The sequence below is a fragment of the Bubalus bubalis genome, chromosome 4 (assembly GCF_019923935.1).
Source record: "Bubalus bubalis isolate 160015118507 breed Murrah chromosome 4, NDDB_SH_1, whole genome shotgun sequence".
NCBI lineage: Eukaryota > Metazoa > Chordata > Mammalia > Artiodactyla > Bovidae > Bubalus > Bubalus bubalis.
In genome coordinates, this window is record NC_059160.1 from 19684492 (window position 1) to 19705530 (window position 21039).

The following is a 21039-nucleotide window of genomic DNA, read 5'->3' on the forward strand; positions in this document are numbered from 1 at the left end:
ATAAAAAAAATGTTAGAAAAAATCCTTTTCAATCATTGGGCACCTTTCAATGAAGGACAGTGAGCCTTACACTTGCCCCAGCTTATAGCGGGGTGGGTTTTTGTTGTTCAGATGCTAAGTCGTCAGACTTTTTGCAACCCCCTAACAGCAGAGCACTAGACTTCCCTGTCCTTCACTATCTCCTGGAATTTGCTCAAACTCAAGTCCATTGAATTGGTGATGCCATCCAACCATTTCACCCTTTGTCCTTCCCATCTACTGTTGCCCTCAATCCTTCCCAGTATCAGGATCTTTTCCAAAGCAGAGGGAAACCAACAAATGCCAAGAGATTCCCTGAGGTGAACAGGAGAAGCGCAGGGGTAAGACTACAGAGTATCAGAAGAGAGGGAGAGAACTCGAGGGAGGTACACTGTTCCCTTTGGATATCCAGCAGCTTACTGATCACTTGTATATGAGGATGGAGGTGGCGGGGGGTGGGGAGGGTGGGAGGGAGTGGGAAACCCTGTCAATTACAAACTGGGCATTTGCCAATGGCAACCCACTCCAGTATTCTTGCCTGGAAAATCCCACGGACGGAGGAGCCTCGTAGGCTACAGTCTATGGGGTCGCAAAGAGTCGGACAGGACTGAGCAACGGCACTTCTACAAGGATTAAATCATGTCCCGGGCCTTTCAGGCGCAGCTGCCTATGCTGGTGCCCATGACCCCAAGGCAGACTCGGAGCTGAGAGCCAAGCCAGGAAGGCTGCTTGAAGCCCGAGGGCCGCCTGCCACGCCTGGCTTCAGGCTGCTCCAAAGACTGGGCAGCTAGGCCAGCCACCCTGGGGGCCCACTGCCCGCCTGCCCCCCGCAAACCTACCCTGGTGTGGCTGCCTGTCCCTAGGCCAGCTGTGCTCCTCCTTCTCCGGCAGCCTTTCCCGCTTGGCGGCTCCCTCGGCCTCCGCCTACCCGCCTTAGCCTGGGCTTCCGCCCACCGGATGCCACCTGGGCTGGCTTCCGCCCGCCGGCCCGGCCTCCGCCTGCCTGGCCAGCCACCCTTGAGCAACAGGGAGTACAGGGGCTATGACGTACAGAGCCTTCCTACAGGGGCTAGGAAGTGCAGCACCACTTACTGCGCCAAAGTTCCCTTGGACAGCAAGGAGACCTAACCAGTCAATCCTAAACTTAGGAAATCAACCCTGAATATTCATAGGAAGGACTGATGCTGAAGGTGAAACTCCAGTAATTTGGCCACCTCATGGAAAGAACTGACTCACTCCCTGATAAGACTGAAGGCAGGAGGAGAAGGGAGTGGCAGAGGATGAGATAGTTGGATGGCATCATTGACTGGATGGACAGGAGTGTGAGCAAACTCTGGCAGATGGTGAAGGGCAGGGAAGCCTGGCATGCTGCAGTTCATGGGGGTCACAGAGTCGGACACGACCAAGCAGCTGATCAACAAAAACCAGCTGGTTGGAAAACTTGGGTCGGGGAAATTATAGTGAAGTATTTGAGGCTGTTAACATCACCAACAGTGACAGAGTGATTTTAAAAATCCTCAAGCCAGGGGAGAAAAAAAATGAGAAAATGAGAAGTTGACCTTTCTGGAGGACTCTCCTGGTGGAACAACTATCATTTAGCTGATTAACACCATGAAGGACTCTGTGTTGGAGACCAGCTCTGGTATTTGAATATATCAATAATACAGATTTTAAGATCTGTCCCATATCCTGACAGATTTTGATATCTGGTTTTAATGTCCTTAAAAAAATACCTTTATTTTATAACTACTTAAAGCTCTGAATTACTTGCCACATCAAGGGAATATGCACAGGAATATGAAACCTCACGATGTCATGAAAGAGCACCACCAGAAACACTGTGACTGATATACTGGGGTCTGGAGGGGATCTTTATCATCCTGCCCAGGACTACAATGTCCAAGTGACCTCCAGGTACTTCATGGGACCAGAGCACTTTGTGGACTAGCAGATGTATGAGTATAGCTTGGATATGTGGAGTTTGGGCTGTATGTTAGCAAGCATGATCTTTCGAAAGGAACCCTTCTTTCAGGTGGCGCTAGTGGTAAAGAACCTGCCTGCAAATGTAAGAGATGTAAGAGATTCAGGTTTGATCTCTGGGTCAGGAAGGTCCCCTGGAGGGGTGCATGGCAACCCGCACCAGTATTTTTGCCTGGGAGAATCCCATGGACAGAGGAGACTGGTGGATTACCGTCCATGGGGCTGCAAAGAGTCGGACATAACTGAAGTGACTTAGCATGCATGCACTTCTTTCATGGACAGGATGACTATGACCAGCTTGTTCACATTGCCAAAGTTCTGGGTACAGAGGAGCTACATGGGAATCGGAATAAGTATCACATAGACCTAGATCTACACTTCAATGATATTTTGGACAACATTCATGGAAACACTGGAAACATTTTATCCATAGTGAAAACAGATGCCTTATCAACCCTGAGGCCCTAGATCTTCTGGACAAACTTCTGTGATATGACCAACAACAGAGACTGACTGACAAAGAGGCCATGGAGCACCCATACTTCTACCCCATGGTGAAGAAGCGGTCCCAGCCTTGTGCAGATAATGCTGTGCTTTCCAGTGGTCTCACAGCAGCCAGATGAAGATTGGCAAATGCTGGCCTCTCAAAGAAAGCTTCATTTCCCAGCACATCTCTCTGTACACATGTATTTTAATGCACATCTCTGGATCAAAAATGTTTTATTCACAACCATAGCTAAAGGTGGAAAGTCAGTTTTCAGAGAGAGAGGGGGAAAAAAAGATGTAATATTAGAATTTATTCAGGAAGGAAAAATTGGATGGAAGGGAAAGAAAGTTCTTCCCTCCCACCCTTTACCTCTTTTTATCCCCATGAGAAACAATTTCTCTCTATTAGGGTAATCTACATTTTTGAGCTCTGATAGGTATACATGGGGGCTTTTCTGGTAGCTCAGCTGGTAAAGAATCTGCCTGCAATGCAAGAGACCCCAGTTCGATTCCTAGGTTGGGAAGATCCCTGGAGAAGGGTGAGTCTACCCACTCCAGTATTCTTGGGCTTCCCTGGTAACTCAGCTGGTAAAGAATCCATCTGCAATGCAGGAGACCTGGGTTCAATCCCTGGATAGGGAAGATCCTCTGGAGGAGGGCATGGAAACTGACCCCAGTATTCTTGCCTGGAGAATCCCCATGGACAGAGGAGCCTGGCAGGCTACAGTCCATGGGGTCTCAAAGAGTCAGACAACACTGAGCGACTAAGCACAGCACACAGCAGAAGGAAAGAATGTGAAGTATACACAGCAGAGATATACATGAATGTGTTGGCAAAGAAAAGTCTTTCTTGTGTGCAGGGACTGGCATTGTGTGGGCTCCTACCTTCAAGACCCTCCTAGATCTCACCCTGTATAATCTCTACATCTGGTGGTTTGTCTATATCCTTTATCACACCCGTTTATAAACTGGTAAGCACAAGTGTTCCCCTGGGCTCTATGAGCCACTCTGGCAAAGTAATCAAAATCGAGGAGGGTTCATAATCTCTTTGATTTGTAGTCAAATTGAACAGGAGTTGTAACCTGGGTCCTGCCACTTGCATTGGCATCTTGAAGTAGGGGTGGGGGGCAATCTTGTGGGGCTGAGCTCTTAACCTGTGGGATCTGATGCTATCTCCAGGTTGATAGTGTTAGAAGTGAGCTAAATTGTGGAACGCCAGGCTAGTGTCACAGACAGTCATTTGTTTAGTAGGAAAGTCTTGTGCACTTGGTGTCCAAAGTGTCAGAAGTGAACAGGTCTGTGTGCGTAATAACGGAGATTCACAGGAAAGAAGAGCCAGTGAGGAAGAACTGTGGATTTTTCCTTTACCCAAATCTTAAAAGGAAGACCCAAAAGGATAGACCTGCTTTCAAATAATTTAACTTCACTTGGAACAAATTCAAGAATATTTAGAGAAAGGCAAAAATACCCAACATCCAAAGGTAAAAACTCACAATCTCTGGAGTGCAAAGATTGCACAGAAGCAGAGAAGTATGATCCCTGATGTGGAGAAAGTGAGCCAAAAAAAAAAACAACCCAGGAATGAAACCAAGCAGGACCCTGTGGGGCTCCTGGGTAGGGAAGTCTTTCTGTCCCCCATTTCTTGTTTGTAGGTTAGAGACTCCAGCCCTAAGATCTTCCTTGTGTTCTTTTTTCTTTTAATAGTTTTTTACATTTTCCTATGGTATTTCTTTTTATTATCTATATTTAATTGGAGGATACTTGTTTTACAATGTTGCGTTTGTTACTGCCATACAAGAATGGGAATCAGACATAACTATATATATATATATATATATATATATACACATATACATATCCACTCCCTCTTGAGCTTCCCACTTCTCCTCCCCACATTACACCCCTCTAGGTCATTACAGAGCAAGAGGCTAGTCTCCCTGTTTTATATAGCAGATTCCCACTAGCTATCTATTTTACACGTGGTAGTTTATATATATCAGTGTTACTTTCTCAATTTTTCCATTGAGTTTTAAAGAGCAGATTAGAACAGGTGCTAATCAGGGAAGGAAAGGGACACAAGACAAGGGAGGAGGAACAGCCAAGAAACAAAAGAGCAGGCTTGGGGCAGGATCCTGGTTCTACCTCGAGGCATATATATATATATATATACATATACATACATAACAATATCTTTAAGCTCTTTATAGAACTAAATCCCCAACAGATGGAAGATCCCCAACAGAATGAAGATTCTTCATTCCAAATTAAAGGGACCAGAGAAGCTCCTCTAGAAGATCACCTCAGGCCAGTTTAACAGAACCACTCTCACAACACGTAACACTTAACCACACTCACAACACATAACACTTAACCACACTCACTTAACCTGTATGACACCAAGAGGGGAACTTCTTTTAAAACACGTTTATTTTGCCAGAGAGACCTTGAGGACATTCAAACCAAGCTTAAAGAGAAATCTCCCCAAGAACATTGGACATTTGTGTCCCTGGAAAAGAGGGGAATTCAGGCCAGTTCCAGAGGGATCTCTAGTTTCCAATTAAGATGCCATTCCTGGGGGTCAGGCTATATTGAGAAAAAAGGGGGGCAATATCTTGAACCAGCTCACTAGGAACACTGGCCACCCTCTCCCAGCTTTTCAAAGCCCTTAATCCCCAGACCACAGGACCTGTCCTAAGGAATCTCCCAGTCACCTGCTAACATTCTGCAAACTCCCATGAAGAGGGCAGCTTAGGGGCACAGCTATCTGGGGAGAAATCAGGTTATATTTTCCCAAATCACCTGTCCAGGCCAGGTACTCATACCTGCATAAGAGATAAGTAAATACATACTGTGCTATCAATGAAATTTAGGAGGTTATTTATTACAGCAACTACGTTACATACCTAGTTAGTTACTAGGTAACTAGTTCAGATACTAGTTACAAGTTACTAGTTCAGATACTCACATTGAAAACAAAGCCCTGGAGAGGTCATGTTGCCAAAACTTGGCCTCTGTTCACCGATGCCAAGGAGAAACATGGAGACCATTTTGGGTGAAGTACAAAAGAATAGCCGTTAATTTCTTTTCCAGGCAAAGGGGACCAGAGCAGGCTAATGCCCTCAAGACTATGTGGTCATGAGGAGTTTCATAATGTTCAAGGAGCAGGGCAAGGACAATTCTCAGATTGGTTGGCATCCAGATGAAGTTTCAAGCATCTTCAGTCTTCTGGTCTCAACCAGTCTAGGATCAATGTTCTGATGGTCAGCAGTTTTCATCTGGAGAGGATCCACTTCTGTAAAAACACCTTAGGAATGTGTGTCATGTCTTTGTCTATATCTTTCAGGGAACTTGGAGTTCAGTGATTCAGCCATATGGCAGAATTATAATCTAAACTGCTACCAATTCCCCAGCCCAACAACTAGTCTTTGTTTCTGCATCTTCATATTTCCTGATGACTGACTCTTGAGCTGGCATTCTACTTCAAAAGACAAGAACACAGGGACTTGCACATGGGTTCAGTCATGGCCAAGTGAAAGCAGGGAAGGCGGTTTCTTCGTCCTCTCCTTGGCTCTCCCGGTGGCAGATCCTCTTCACTGTGAGCTGCCGCTGGCCAAAGGGGTTGGCTGGTCTCAGGACTGCAAACACTGATGCTACTGCCACGTCCTCCGGTTTCCTGGGTCCTCACACACACCCCTCACCACCCACGGCCTCTCCTGGGTAGTCTCTCACTTCCAGGCCTCAGTCTTCTGCCCAGACACGGGGGAGGCGCCAGATGCAGGGACCAGAAAACAAGTCTGACGGTAGACCAGATTACACTAGGTATCCCTCAGTCTGGATGTCACATACTGGCTTTGTTTTATTTATTGATTTTTCTTTTTTTTTTTTTTTTACTGGCTTTGTTTCAACCCAGCTCTGCTTCCTGTGATTTGTTTCTCAGGGCTTCAAGCCGGAAGAGGAAGTCAGAACAGGAGGAAACAGGATGCCTGAAGGTTGCTGGTATTTGGCTCCCCTTCAAACTGCCAAATGTCTGATGGGGGCTGGTGGGCTACTGGTGGATCTAAGAGAATGAACCTCTTCTCAGGCTGTCTGCCACTCTGGGTGCCTTCCTGGCAGAGCAAAAGAAAGTATGCAGAAGGTGTCACAGCCTGGAAATCGCCTTGGCCTAGCAGAGATGCGGACAGGCTTTGTCTCTTTGAGGTTCAATCTGAGGTAACCAAGACTTCTTGGTGTTTCTGTCCTGAGGTGACCAGGACAGAAACTCTGGTTGAGGACACACATGCATATTCAGAAGGCCTTGATTTGTGGTTTGTTAGGAGTGTTATCTCTCAGGAGCCACAGATCAAAATCATTGAAACTACCCCTGGATTACAAAATAGGGGAAATGTATAAAAACCCAAACTACAATGCTACATAAATTGCTACAAGAATTAGGATTGGAGTTGGCAAGAAATAAAGGTGCTTTTTAAAGTAAGAATTGATTGGAGGTCAAAATGGTTACATAGTTGCAGGTAGGGGAAGAGGGTACTTTGAAATTATGTTTGCAGCTGGCCTGCAGCTGCAGACATTGTTCTGAGAACTGTTGGGATCTTTCCTGGTGGTCCAGTGGTTAAGATTGCAAGCTTCTACTTCATGGGGCACACGTTCCATCTGCATGCTGCAGGGCATGTGCAAAAAAAAAAAAAAAAAAATGCTGGTGTTATTCTTGAGTTTGATATAGTCCCTAAAGTTCAAGTTCTCAGAGATTTAAGAACATGTCTGACACCACATCCATGGATGGCTACCTGGCTCCATTTTGAATGTGTGAATCATGGATATTTCTTTTTAATTTTTAAATGATCTTGAATATGTCATCACCTGTTTTCATCACCCTTTTTTGGGGTGATCAGATATCAAAGCTAAGGATCTGTCCACAGTGAGGTTGGTTCAGTTGGAATAGACTTTACGAACATATTCTTAAGACAGTAACTGCAGAAAGTGGCCTTTGAACAATTTTTTTTTTTTTCTGGTGAATTACTTTAGTCCTTGAAATGATTTAGAAGTTTCACCAAGTGGTGATAATAAAAAGCAGATGACTCTTTAGAAGATAGTTTGGCAGTTTCTTAAGACATTATTATACTCATCATATCAAAAAATCTCACTTTTTGATCATATACTCATCATATGATCCAAAAATTACACAAATAATTTGAAAACGAATGTTTTTGCAAAATATGCACAGGTATGTTTATAGCAGTTGTATTCATGATTGCCAAAACTTGGAAGCAGCCAAGATGCCTGTCAATATATAAATAACTAAACACACTTTAGACTTTCCAAACAATGGCATAATATCCTGGGACTTAACAAAGAAGCAGTTAACTCAAGAAAAACATGAAAGAACCTTTAATGCAGGTTACTAGGTGATAGAAGTCAATCTGAAAAGGCTACATACTCTAAATTTCAATAACTTACCTTTCCAAATTCAGGAAAAGGCAAAACTATGGAGACAGTGAAAAGATCCGTCTGAAGGGCCAAGGTGGAGAGGTTGAAAGGGATGAAAAGGTGGAGCCCAGGGGACTGTTAAGGCAGTGAAACTATGCTATATGGTACTGCAATGATGGATTCATTTTTCAAGATCTGTAGCATACACAACACAAAGAGTGAACCCTAGACTATAGACTTCAGATAATAGTAATGTAGCAAAGAGCTAACATCCATCCTTCTCAAACTCTTCCAAAAAATTGCAGAGGGAGGAACACTCTCAAGCTCATTGTAAGAAACCACCATCATCATGATGCCAAAACCAAACAAAGGTATTTCAAAAAAGAAAATTATAGGCCAATAACACTGATGAACATAGATGCTAAAATCCTCCATGAAATACTAGCAAACTGAATCCAGCAATGCACTAAAAGGGTCATACACCATGACCAAGTAGGATTTAGCTCAGGGAGGCAAGGATTCTTCAATATATGCAAATCAATTAATGTGATACATTATATTAACAAATTGAAGGATAAAAACCTTATGATCATCTCAAAAGATGCAGGAAAGCTTTTGACAAAATGTGATACCCATTTATGATTAAAGAAATGCTCCAGAAGATGGGCAGAGGAAACCTACCTCAATATAATAAAGGTCATATACAACAAACCCACAGCAAACGTCATTCTCAATAGTGAAAAACTGAAAGCCTTTCCTGTAAGATCAGGAACAAGACAAGGTATCCAAACTGGAAGAGAAAGACAGCAGTCACTGTTTGCAGATGACATGATAGTGTACATAGAAAATCCTAAAGATGCCACCAGAAAACCACTAGTGGTAATCAATGAATTTAGTAATGTTTCAGGATATATAATTAATACACATACATCTCTTGCATTCATTTACACTAACAACATAAGATTATGAAAGAAAAATCCAAGAAATAATTCCATTTACCATTGCAGCAAAAAGAATAAAATACCTAGGAATAAATCTACCTAAGAGGCAAAAGGCCTGTCCTCAGAAAACTAAAAGATACTAATGAAAGTAATCAAAGATGACACAAAGAGATGAAGAGATATAACATGTCCTTGGATTGGAAGAATCAATATTGTGAAAATGACAATACTACCCTAAACAAACGACAGATTTCATGTAATCATTATCAAATTGCCAAGGGCATTTTTCACAGAATTAGAACAAAAAGTTTTACAATTTGTTTGGAAACACAAAAGACCCTGAATAGCCAATCTTGAGAAAGAAAAACAGAGCTGGAAGAATCAGTCTCCTTAACTACACACAATAGGGCAAAGCTATAGTCTTCAAAACAGTGTGATACTGGCACAAAAATAGACCTACAAATTAATGTAAGAGGATAGAAAGCCCATAAATAAACCCACTCACCTATGGTCAGTTAATCTATGACAAAAGAGGCAAGCCTACACAGTGGTGGAAAGACAGCATCTTCAACTGTTGAAAACATTGGGCAGCAACATGTAAAAAAATGAAAGTAGATTATGCTCTAACACCATGCACAAAAATAACCTCAAAATGGGTTAAAGACCTAATTGTGAAATGGGAAGCAATAAAACTCCTACAGGAAAACATAGGCAGAGCATTCTCTGACAAGAGTTGCAGCAATATCTCTTTCAACCCATCTTGCAGAATAATGGAAGCTAAAACCAAAATAAACAAATAATATCTCATTAAACTCAAAAGCTTTTGCACAGCAAAGAAAACCATAGACAAAATTTAGAAAGACTAGAACTCACAGATTGGGAGAAAATATTCCCAGTGATATGACTGACAAGGAATTAAGTCTCCAAAAATTGCAAACAGCTTAATATCATCAAAACAACCTAATAAAAAAATCACCAGAAGACCTAAATATATATTTCTCCAAAGAAGACACACAGATAGCCAAGAGACACATGAAAAGATGTTCAACATCTCTAATTACTAGAGAAATGTAAAACAAACTACAATGAGATATCACCTCATACCAGTGAAAATGGCTATCATCAAAAACTCCAAACAATAAATGCTAGAGAGTGTTTGGAGAGAAGGGAAACCACCAACACTGTTGGTGAAAATGTAAATTGGTATAGCCACTATGGAGAACAGTATGGAGAGGCCTTAAAAAATGAAAAACAGAACTACCATATGATTCTGCAATTCCAGTCCTGGGCATGTATCCCGAGAAACACATGGTCTTAAAAGATGCATGCATCCCAATGTTCACTGCAGCACTGTTAACAATAGCCAAGACAAGGAAGCAACATAAGTGTACATTGACAGAGGAATGGATAAGGAGGATGCAGTACATATACACAGTGGGATATTACTTACTGTTAAGAAGAACAAGACACCGTTTGCAGCAAAATGGATGGACCTAGAAATTGTCATACTGAGTGAAGTAAGTCAGACAGAGAAGGAGAAATATTGTTTGGCATCCCTTATATACAGAATCTAAAAAGAAATGATATGAATCTACTTATTTACAAAACAGACCCACCGACCTAGAGAATAAATATATGGTTGCCATGGGGAAGGATGTGGGGAAGGATAGTTAGGGAGTTTGGGATAGATATGTACACACTGCTATTTTTTTTTATTTTTAAGCTTTACAATATTGTATTAGTTTTGCCAAATATCGAAATGAATCCGCCACAGGTTAAAATGGATAACTGACAAGGACCTACTGTATACTACACTAAACTTTGCTCAATGTTATATGGTAGCCTGGAAGGGAGGGGAGTTTGGAAGGAAATGGATACATGTATGTGTATGGCTGAGTCCCTTTGCTGTGCATCTGAAACTATCAAAACATGGTCAGTTGGCTATACTGCAATATAAAATTAAAAAAAAACATTGTAGATCTTTATAGCAATATTTGTAGCACTACATTATTGTTTTTAATGTCTGTATTGTTTTCTGTAGTATTGTTTAATAACCCCCCAGGCTCCTCTGTCCATGGGATTTTTCAGGTAAGAATACTGGACTGGGTTGCTGTTTCCTTTGCTAAGTGTATAGTATAAATGTACCATAATTTAACCTAGCTCATATATATAGACATTAAAGTTGTTTATAATTATTTTACTATTTTATATATTTTTGAAATAAGTATCATATAGGAATCCATTTATTTCCTTATGATAAATTCTTTGAAGGAGATTTGCTTGGTCCAAAATTTCTTGATATATAAAATATTTTGAAATATTATTAAAAAGGTTTCTATATTAATAAAATGCAAACTTATACTGAAATAGAGGAAAGCAGTAGAATGGGAAAGACTAAAGATCTCTTTAAGAAGATTGGAGCTATCAAGGGAACATTGTATGTAAGAATGGGCATGATAAAGGACAGAAATAGCAAGGACCTAACAGAAACAGAAGAGATTAAGAAGAGGTGGCAAGAATACACAGAAGAACTGTACAAAAAAGTCTTAATGACCTGGATAACCACAATGATGCGGTCAGTCACCTAAAGCCAGGCATTCTGGAGTGTGAAGTGAAGTGGGCCTTAGGAAGCCCAAAACAAAGGTAGTGAAGCTGACAGAATTCCAGTTGAGTTATTTCAAATCCTAAAAGATGATGCTCTTAAACTGCTTCACTCACTATGTCAGCAGAAAACTCAGCAGTGGCCACAGACAGGACTGGAAAAGGTCAGTTTTCATTCCACTCCCAAAGAAGGGCAGTGCCCTTCTTTTAGAATGTTCAAACTACTGTACAATAGAGCTCATTTCACATGCTAGCAAGGTAATGCTCAAAATTTTTCAAGCTAGGCTTCAGCAGAACATGAACGGAAAACTGCCAGATGTTCAAACTAGGTTTTGAATAGGCAGAGGAAGACATCAAATTTCCAGTATCTGTTAGATCGTGGAGAAAACAAGGGAGTTCCAGGAAAATGTCTACTTCTGCTTCATTGACTATGCTAAAGCCTTTGACTGTGTGAATCACAACAAACTGTGGAAAATTCTTAAAGAGATGGGAGTACCAGACCACCTTACCTGCCTCCTGAGAAACTGGTCAAAAAACAACAGTTAGAACTGGACATGGAATAATGGACTGGTTCAAAACTGGGAAAGGACTATGTCAAGACTGTATGTTGACACCAGCTTATTTAACTTAAATGCAGAGTACATCATACAAAACGATGGGCAGGATGAATATGTATGTATAATATGTTATTAATAAAATTGAAGATGCCTTACCACAAGCTCTACTGTGATGCAGTCAAGACAGACATCATTATTTCCACTTTATATTTGACTTAAAAAGGTTCAGTTCAGTTCAGTTGCTCAGTCGTGTCCGACTCTTTGAGACCCCATGAATCGCAGCACGCCAGGCCTCCCTGTCCATCACCAACTCCTGGAGTCCACCCAAATCCATATCCATTGAGTCGGTGATGCCATCCAACCATCTCATCCTCTGTCATCCCCTTCTCCTCCTGCCTTCAATCTTTCCCAGCATCACGGTCTTTTCAAATGAGTCAGCTCTTTGCATCAGGTGGCCAAAATATTGGAGTTTCAGCTTCAGCATCAGTCCTTCCAATGAACACCCAGAACTGATCTCCTTTAGGATGGACTGGGTGGATCTCCTTGCAGTCCAAGGGATTCTCAAGAGTCTTCTTCAACACCACAGTTCAAAAGCATCAATTCTTCTGCACTCAGCTTTCTTTATAGTCCAACTCTCACATCCATACCTGACTACTGGAAAAATCATAGCCTTGACTAGACGGGCCTTTGTTGACAAAGTAATGTCTCTGCTTTTGAATATGCTGTCTAGGTTGGTCATAACTTCCCTTCCAAGGAGTAAGCGTCTTTTAATTTCATGGCTGCAATCACCATCTGCAGTGATTTTGGAGCCCCCCAAAATAAAGTCAGCCACTGTTTCCCTGTCTATTTGGCATGAAGTGAAGGGACCGCATGCCATGATCTTAGTTTTCTGAATGTTGAGCTTTAACAAGGTTACCATATCTGGAAAGAAAAAAAAAAAATTACCTATCTGGTTGAATTCACAGAATCACTGAGTAAAATAGCTGAGATTGGTACACAAATTTGTTTCTGTCCTAAAAAGTGAAAGAAAGTGAAAGTAAAGTCGCTCAGTCACGTCCGACTCGTTGCCACCCCGTGGACTAGCCCACCAGGCTCCTCCGTCCATGGGATTCTCCAGGCAAGAATACTGTTTCTGTGCTAAAGTCCTGTTTAATCTAATGTTATACTGCCTCCCAGTTGTATAAACTTATATTCACAGGCACTTGTAAATCAATAGTTACATATTTCCATTCTTATGCCTTGGGAAATACTGGAGATCTATTTACTTGTTTACTAGCAAAGTAATTTTTCCTGCATAGCAAGGATGCTCTTTTTTAAATATTTACATCTCTTGAATCTGTATATTCTATGCTTAAGACACCCAACAAGCAGTTAATTATATGAAATTTAACATATATAGCATATATATTGTCCAAGTCATTGTATCCTAAAAGTTATTAAACTATTATTATTATTCATTTTACTTTAGTAGTAAAATGAATGAATCTCACAGAGTCTATGTAACTTGGCAGTATCACATAGCTACCAGTGGCCAACCAATACTCACACTCTCTTGTTCATTCTCAAAGCCCATCGTTGTAACCATGAATTACGCTTCTACCATAGTTTTTCCGCAATTAGAATTTTTGTTGAGGCTTTAATCTTGCACTGCATGTTTACGGCTTTTCCAACATAATATCTTCTGCATGACCACAAGCATCAGATCTTTTGAAATCAATCCTTGAGTAATACCTTGTTCAGGTACTCATTTGTGTACTACTACTGCTACTGCTGCTAAGTCACTTCACTCGTGTCTGACCCTGTGCGACCCCATAGACGGCAGCCCACCAAGCTCCCCTGTCCCTGGGATTCTCCAGGCAAGAACACTGGAGTGGGTTGCCATTTCCTTCTCCAATGCATGAAAGTGAAAAGTGAAAGTGAAGTTGCTCAGTCGTGTCCGACCCTCAGCGACCCCATGGACTGCAGCCTACCAGGCTCCTCCATCCATGGGATTTTCCAGGCAAGAGTACTGGAGTGGGGTGCCATTGCCTTCTCCGACTCATTTGTGTAAACACAACAAATAAATATCTGATCATTGTCTACCATCTATAACTGTACACTTTTTCACAAAAAATAAACAAGAATTTGTGTTCAAATATGCATTGAATTTTGCTACTCCACTCCTGATATTGGTGGTAAAAAACAGTGGTGAAAAAATTCTTCTCTAGGTGCTTTAAGGTCTAAATCCAAACCACACCTTTAGAAGTGAAGTGATGTGAAAGTCACTCTATCGTGTTTAACTCTTCGTGTCCCCATGGACTATATAGTCCATGGAATTCTCTAGGCCAGAATACTGTAGTGGGTTGGCTTTCCCTTCTCCAGGGCTCTTCCCAACCCAGGGATTGAATCCAGGTCTCCTGCATTGCAGGCGGATTCTTTACCAGCTGAGCCACAAGCAAAGCCTTTAGAACTGCAGTGCAATAGGATAGTCATTAATCACATTTGAGTATTAAAATTTAAATCAATTATAATTAAATAAAAATTTAAAATCTAGCCACATTTCAAGTGCTCACAGCTCCATGTGGCTAGTGGCTACAATTGTGGTCGCACTGATGTGCAATATTTCCACCACTGTAGAAAGTTGATTCAAAAGTGCTGATCTAGAATAAAAGTAATAGTTTTCTTCCAGATGTTGAACAAAAGGAACTCCAGCTAACTTGCTTTTAAATAATGAAGCATATGTAGCTCAATACGTTTTATAGTAATTAGAAACATTAGCCTTCTTCAGTATGTGTGCTTGTAAAATGTATAGACGTTAATATCGAAGTGAAGAAAGACTGTACAATGAGTCTGTTGGATTAATATTTTTCATAGTTTTCTTTCACCATCTTTTTGATGTCCAAAGACTCTGTAGTATTGTGTGTGTTAGTCGCTCAGTCCTGACAATTCTGCAATCCCACAGACTGTTAAGATCCAAGTGAAGCAAGACTGTACAATGACTTTGTAGAATTAAGAATTTTCAGAATTTTCTTTCACTATCTTTTTGATATCCAAGGATTCTGTAGTATTTTCCCTTTTTTAATTTCTAATATTATTGATTTGTATCTTCTCTCTGTTTTCCTCAGTTCACTTGAGGTTTATCAATTTTATTTATATCTTCTGAAGAACCAGCTCTGTTTTGTAGAGGCTTATCGATTTTATTGATCTTTTTCAAAGAGCCAGCTTTCGATTCCATTGATCATCTCTATTGATTTCTGCTGTTTAATTTCCTTTCTTTTCACTTTGCATTTTCCCTTCTTTTTCTAGTTTACTATGGTTAAAGCTTAGATATTTGTTTTTAGGTATTTATTCTTTTTGAATATGTGCATTCAATGTAGTAAACTTTCCACTAAACACTTATTTTACCCTATGTCACAAATTCTGAAGTTATATTTTCATTTAGTTAAAATATTTTTAAATTTTTCTTGAAATGTCCTCTTTGACTCATGTATTGTTTAGAAATATGTTGTTAAATCTCCTGTATTTAGAATTTTTTAGTTATATTTCTATGTAGCCATCTGATTCTAGATTAATTTCACTATGGCCTGAGCACATACATTATATGATTTCTATTCTTTTAATTTTTTAAGCTATAATTTTTCAGAATGTGGTCTAACATGGCAAATATTTAACATAACCTCAAGACAAATGTATATTCTGCTGTCATTAAATAAAGTAGCTTATAAATATCAATTATTTTGTATACAGTTGATTGATGGTGCTATTAGTACAACTGTGTTGTGATTTTCTGCCAGATGGGTCTGCCCATTTCTGACAGAGGGTTACAGAAGTCTTCAGCCATAATAGTGAATTCACCTGTCTCTCCTAGCAATTCTATCAGGTTCTACCTTACATCTTGACACTGTTGTTAGGTTCACATACAAAAGAATTGGTATGTCTTCTTGGAGAAGTAATTGTTTTATGATTATGTAATGTTCTTCTTTTTCCATGATAAGTTTTCTTGTTTAGAAGTTGCTCTGCATGAAATTAATATAGTGTAGCTACTCCAGCTTTCTTTTGATTAGTATTCACAAGGAACATCTTTCTCCATTCGTTTCCTTTTTCTTTTTTTGACTACATGTATCTTCATCTTTAAAGTGGATTTTTTATAGAAAATACAAAATTGGATCTTGTTTTTGTTTCACTCTGACAATTTCTTTTAGCTGGTATATTTAAACCATTGACATAAAGATGATTATTTAAACAGATGAATTAATATCTGCCATGTATGTTAATGTTTTCTATTTGTTGCTATTGTTCTTTGTTTCCATTTTGTCTTCTATTTTTTCAGCCTTATGTAGTTTTAGTTGGGTAGCTTAGATTATTGAATTTTCTCTCCTATCTTGTATCCATTGCACTTCTTTCTTTTTAAAAAAATATTTTTAGTGATTGCCCTGAAGCTTGTAATACAAAATTACAACTAGCTCAAATATGCTTTCAATTAATACTGTAAACCTCAAAAGAATAGTGCAATATCTTATAATAACAAAATAATCCTAATTGTACTCTTGTCCCTTACATTGTTACTGTCATTCATTCCATTTATGCATAAACTACAAGAAACTAATACAGTCATTATTTTGAACAAGCTGTTACCAGTGTGATCAATTAAGAATAGGAAAAATACATTTAAAATTTTCTCATTTATTCCTCAAAGTAGATCCTAGTTTTTGACCTATATTACTTTCCTTCCCTCTTTCTATTCTTTCCTTATTTGAACATTCTTACAAGGAAGATCTCCTGGCTACAAATTCCCTGAAGGTTTTTTTCCAGGAAAAAATCTTTATTTCCCCTTCACTGTGAACGGGATTTCAGAGAATATAAAATTCTACGTTGATAATTTCTTTTTCTCTCAACAATTTGAACATTTCACTCCACTCTGCTTGTTTACCTGGCTTCTTTGGAAACAAAAGGTGGCAAGGTAATTTTTTTTCTTCTTGCTTCTTTCTAAATTTTTTCTCAATTTTTGTTTGGCTTTCTGCAATTTGACTATGATATACCCAGATGTATTTGATGTTGTGTGTGTGCGCAGTTTTATGCTGCTTGGTTTTCTCCAAGCTTCCTAGATCTGTGCTTTAGTGTCTGATACTAATTTGGGGTAAATTCTCAGTCACAGTTCCTTAAAATATTGCTTCTACTTCTTTCTTCTCCTTTTGGTGTCCCCATTACATGTTACACTTTTAGTAGTTATCCCACAGTTCTTGGATATTATTTTGGGTTTTCTTTTCTGTTTTTTCCGTTGTTTTGTTTTAACTTTTCAGTTTTGGATGTTTCTGTTGCTATGTTCTAAACTCAGAGATTCTCTCCTCAGCCATGTATTAATGAGATCATCAGACACTCTATTTTTGTAAGTGTTTTGATTCTCTGACATTTCTTTTTTTCCTTTCTTATAATTTCTATGTTCTCCTTACACTACCTATTTATTCTTCATGGTGTCTATATTTTGCATTGGAGTCATTAGCATGTCAGTCAGAGTTTTTAAAAAGTTTCCAGTGTGATAATTCTAATATTTCTGCCATATCTAAGTTCTGATACTTTTCAAACTGTGCTTAACTTTTTGCTTTTGTTTTCTGTGCTTAATCATGTATGACCCTCTGCAGTGCCATGGGCTATAGCTTACCAGGCTCCTCTACCCATGGAATTTTTCAGGCAAGAATACTGGGGCAGGGTGCCATTGCCTACCTCAGGGGATCTTCCCCACCCAGGGATTGAACCTGCATCTCTTGCATCTCCTGCATTGGCAGGGGGCTTCTTTACCACTAGCACCACCTGAGTGAATGAAAACTGTGTTGTAATAGATATATTTGATCTTTACCTCTGATTCCTGGCAAGGAGCTTCAAAAATCATTATAATTTTGTCCATTTCTTGAGTCAAAGAAGAAGCAACTTTGTTATGCTAGTGATCACTCATTGTGAAGGTTCTGTATAGTTTCAAGGGAGTGTCTGGTCACCAGAAAAAACCACCACCATGTGATTAGAGGGTAGCAAATTCCTATATTTCCCCTGTCCTCAGACACATGAGCTGTACATGCCTACACGTGGCTCTAACGTACCAAAGACACTGAGACCTAAACTCTTCATAGCTGAACATTGCCCACATTCCAGATTGGCCGTTGGTTGATTCACTTGCAAGAAATATCCAAATAACACTACAAGGGCTGTGAAAACTGAACTGGAACCAGAGCCCACAGAAGGCCTGAACCTAGCCAAAGTGATTGTCTGCTCAAACCAAAAATTTGGATATGCGCCAGATATTTAAACAAAGAATCTCCTAACAAAATATTTATTAAAAATGTCCAGAAGACAATCCAAAACTATTCAGCATACGAACAGCCATGAGAATTTGGACTTGCATGGAGAAAGATAATCAACAGAAGCTGTGCTGACGTGACACAGATGTTGGAATTATCTAGCAAATATTTTAAACAGCTATTATAAAGATACTCAAAATACCAAAGGAATGAAGAAATAAATGAAGTCATTTACCAAGAATTAGAAATCATCTTTTTCCTCCTCTGAATTGCCTTCTATCTAAATTGATTGCTACTTTTATCAAGGATAAGGAAAATTTTCCATCCTAAATTATGACACCCCAATTTTTTCCAACAGGTAAAAGTCACTTTTTTCACTTAGTAAGTCACCAAACAAAATCTTAAATCATGATTATTAATTTCAATCTCATACATATGTGTGTATATGTATATACATATATATATACACACACACACACACACATACACACATTTTTCTTGCTATATGGCATCTTATGTAAGATATTTTATTTGAATGTTCTCCTAAATTTTTATCTGGAATTGTTCACTTTTTTAAATTAGTAAATATCTTTTACTTGCCTTTTAATGTTTTCTCTCCTGTGAGCTTCCATGATAAGTTTTATACTTTATTTCACAATAATAATACGCTGCATCTGTGTAACACTTTACAGTATGTATTTTTCCCAGTGAAATTAATCATTCCATTGTCAGTCATAAATTTTACCTGTTTCCATTCTCTTACCTCTTTCTCTTAATAGTTCCCTTTCATTACCTGTTAGGACAAGAATTTCCATATCTGCGTATTCTTAAACAAATTATAAACACATTTAAAATTTATAAATTATAGCACTCTTTCAAGATCTCTCATCCTTGAAAACTCTGTAGCTGTGAACCACTTTCCCTGTGTAGACACTAGAATCTTATCAGTAGCATTATTTTATCACCTCAATCTTCACCCTCATTCCTTACAGCCCAAATTCTTACCTCGTTTTGCAATCCGCACAGTTGGAAAACATCTTTCTCTACCATATCTATATCAGGCATTTTACCTCCAGCTTTTATTAGAGAACTAAGACTACAGTCAACCGTTTGTGGCCGGAACTTCCTGAGTAACTGAAAATGTCAAGCTAAACTAATTTGGATAGTGAAAGATTCACACAGTGAACCACACATTTTTAGTCAGAAGGCCACTTGCTACAAACACACACAGAAGATTGGGCTTTGTATGAATGTTTAAAAAGACAATGAAGCTATTTCATGAATAATACTTTAATTGCAAGACAATGGATTTCAAACTAATCACCATGACAAGTCCAGTTACGACACGTCAGCTTGCAAATATATTACACAGTTATTGACTATATTCCCTGCACTGCACGTTTGATACTTATAACTCATTTATTTTGTAACTGGAGGTTTTGGTTCTCACTCTTCCTCACCTATTTCTTTCCCTCTGCTCCCCCCACTCCTTCCTGGCAAACACATATTTGTTCTTTGCATCTATAACTATATATACACAGTATAAAATTTTTGAACTGCTATATTGTACATTCGAAGTTAATTTTGTAAATCTACTATTCTTTAGTAAGGAAGAAAAGGAAATGGTGCTCAAGAGGACATGGGAGTTATTTACTGAAGCAAGGTCACTGGGTACAGCAATAAAGATAGGAGTGATGTGGTGAGGGCTGCTTTTATTCACTTTTGTCGAGTGATAGACAAAACTAGATTTGACTGCACTTAAATGCTGAGAGAATGTATTTTCTTTAAAATACATTTCCTGAAAGAAGCAGTGGACATTCTAGGTTATGCTTGTATCTGAAAAAGATGAAACATAGAAATGAAAAGAAGCTGATATTGATAATGTTGCCAAAACTCTGCCTGTGTTCTCTGTTGCCGAATAGAAACATAGAGACAGGTTTTGCCTGAAGTAGAAAAGAGTAATTTTTATTGTGCTGCCAGGCAAAGGGGACCACAGAGGGCTAATGCACTCAAGACTGTGTGACCCACCCGGGAGTGGGATAGTGAGGAGTTTTATAGTGTTCAAGGAGCAATGCGTCACCAACTCATGGACATTTTTGGATTGGTTGGCATCAAGGTGACCTTTCAAGCATCATTAATTTTCCGGTTTCAACCAGTCTAGAGTCTATGTTCTCATGGTCAGCAGTTTTCATTTGGAGCTGGTCTGCTTCTTGTAAAAATAACTTAGCAACGTGTGTCATGCCTTCATGTATTTCAGAGAAATAGGTGTTCAGTGATTCTGCTATGTGGTTGAATTATAATCTAAGTTGTTACCAGTTCCCCAGCCCAATAGCTAGTCTTTGTTTCTACATCTTCACGTTTTTCTCTTCAACGAGGGGTGCTGGGAAAACTGGTCAACTCCATGTAAAAGAGTGAAACTAGAACACTTCCTAACACCTCACACAAAAATAAACTCAAAATGGATGAAAGACCTAAATGTAAGACAAAAAACTATAAAACTCTTAGAGGAAAACATGGATAGAACATTCTTCAACATAAATCACAGCAAGATCCTCTATGACCCACCTCCCAGAGTAATGGAAATAAAAACAAAAACTAAACAAATGGGACCTAATTAAACTTAAAAGCTTTGGCACAACAAAGGAAAGTATAAGCAAGGTGGAAAGACAGCCCTCATGAAACAACTGACAAAAAATGAATTAATCATGGATTCTTGAGTCAGTCTTTTATTTTAAAAACAAGGATGCAGGGGTTTGTACACTTCAG

General features: G+C 39.3%; 1 protein-coding gene across 8 annotated transcripts in view; it reads right to left on the reverse strand.

The window, feature by feature from the left end:
• LOC112584482 (C-type lectin domain family 2 member H) overlaps positions 1-21039 on the reverse strand; it is a 70226-nt gene that overhangs the window by 15582 nt on the left and 33605 nt on the right. Inside the window, exons 1-2 of one of the 8 annotated variants that reach the window (XM_045165292.1) lie at positions 12161-12343; positions 5450-6590 (exon numbers count right to left, since the gene is read on the reverse strand). The exons of 1 other annotated variant lie outside the window; for it this stretch is intronic. The gene's annotated coding sequence lies outside the window, so the exon portion shown is untranslated. Of the gene's footprint in view, positions 1-856; positions 1203-2540; positions 2735-5445; positions 7139-12160; positions 12344-21039 lie in introns of those variants that run through there. 6 more of the 8 variants (XM_045165288.1, XM_045165290.1, XM_045165293.1 and 3 more) reach the window with 6 other exon arrangements.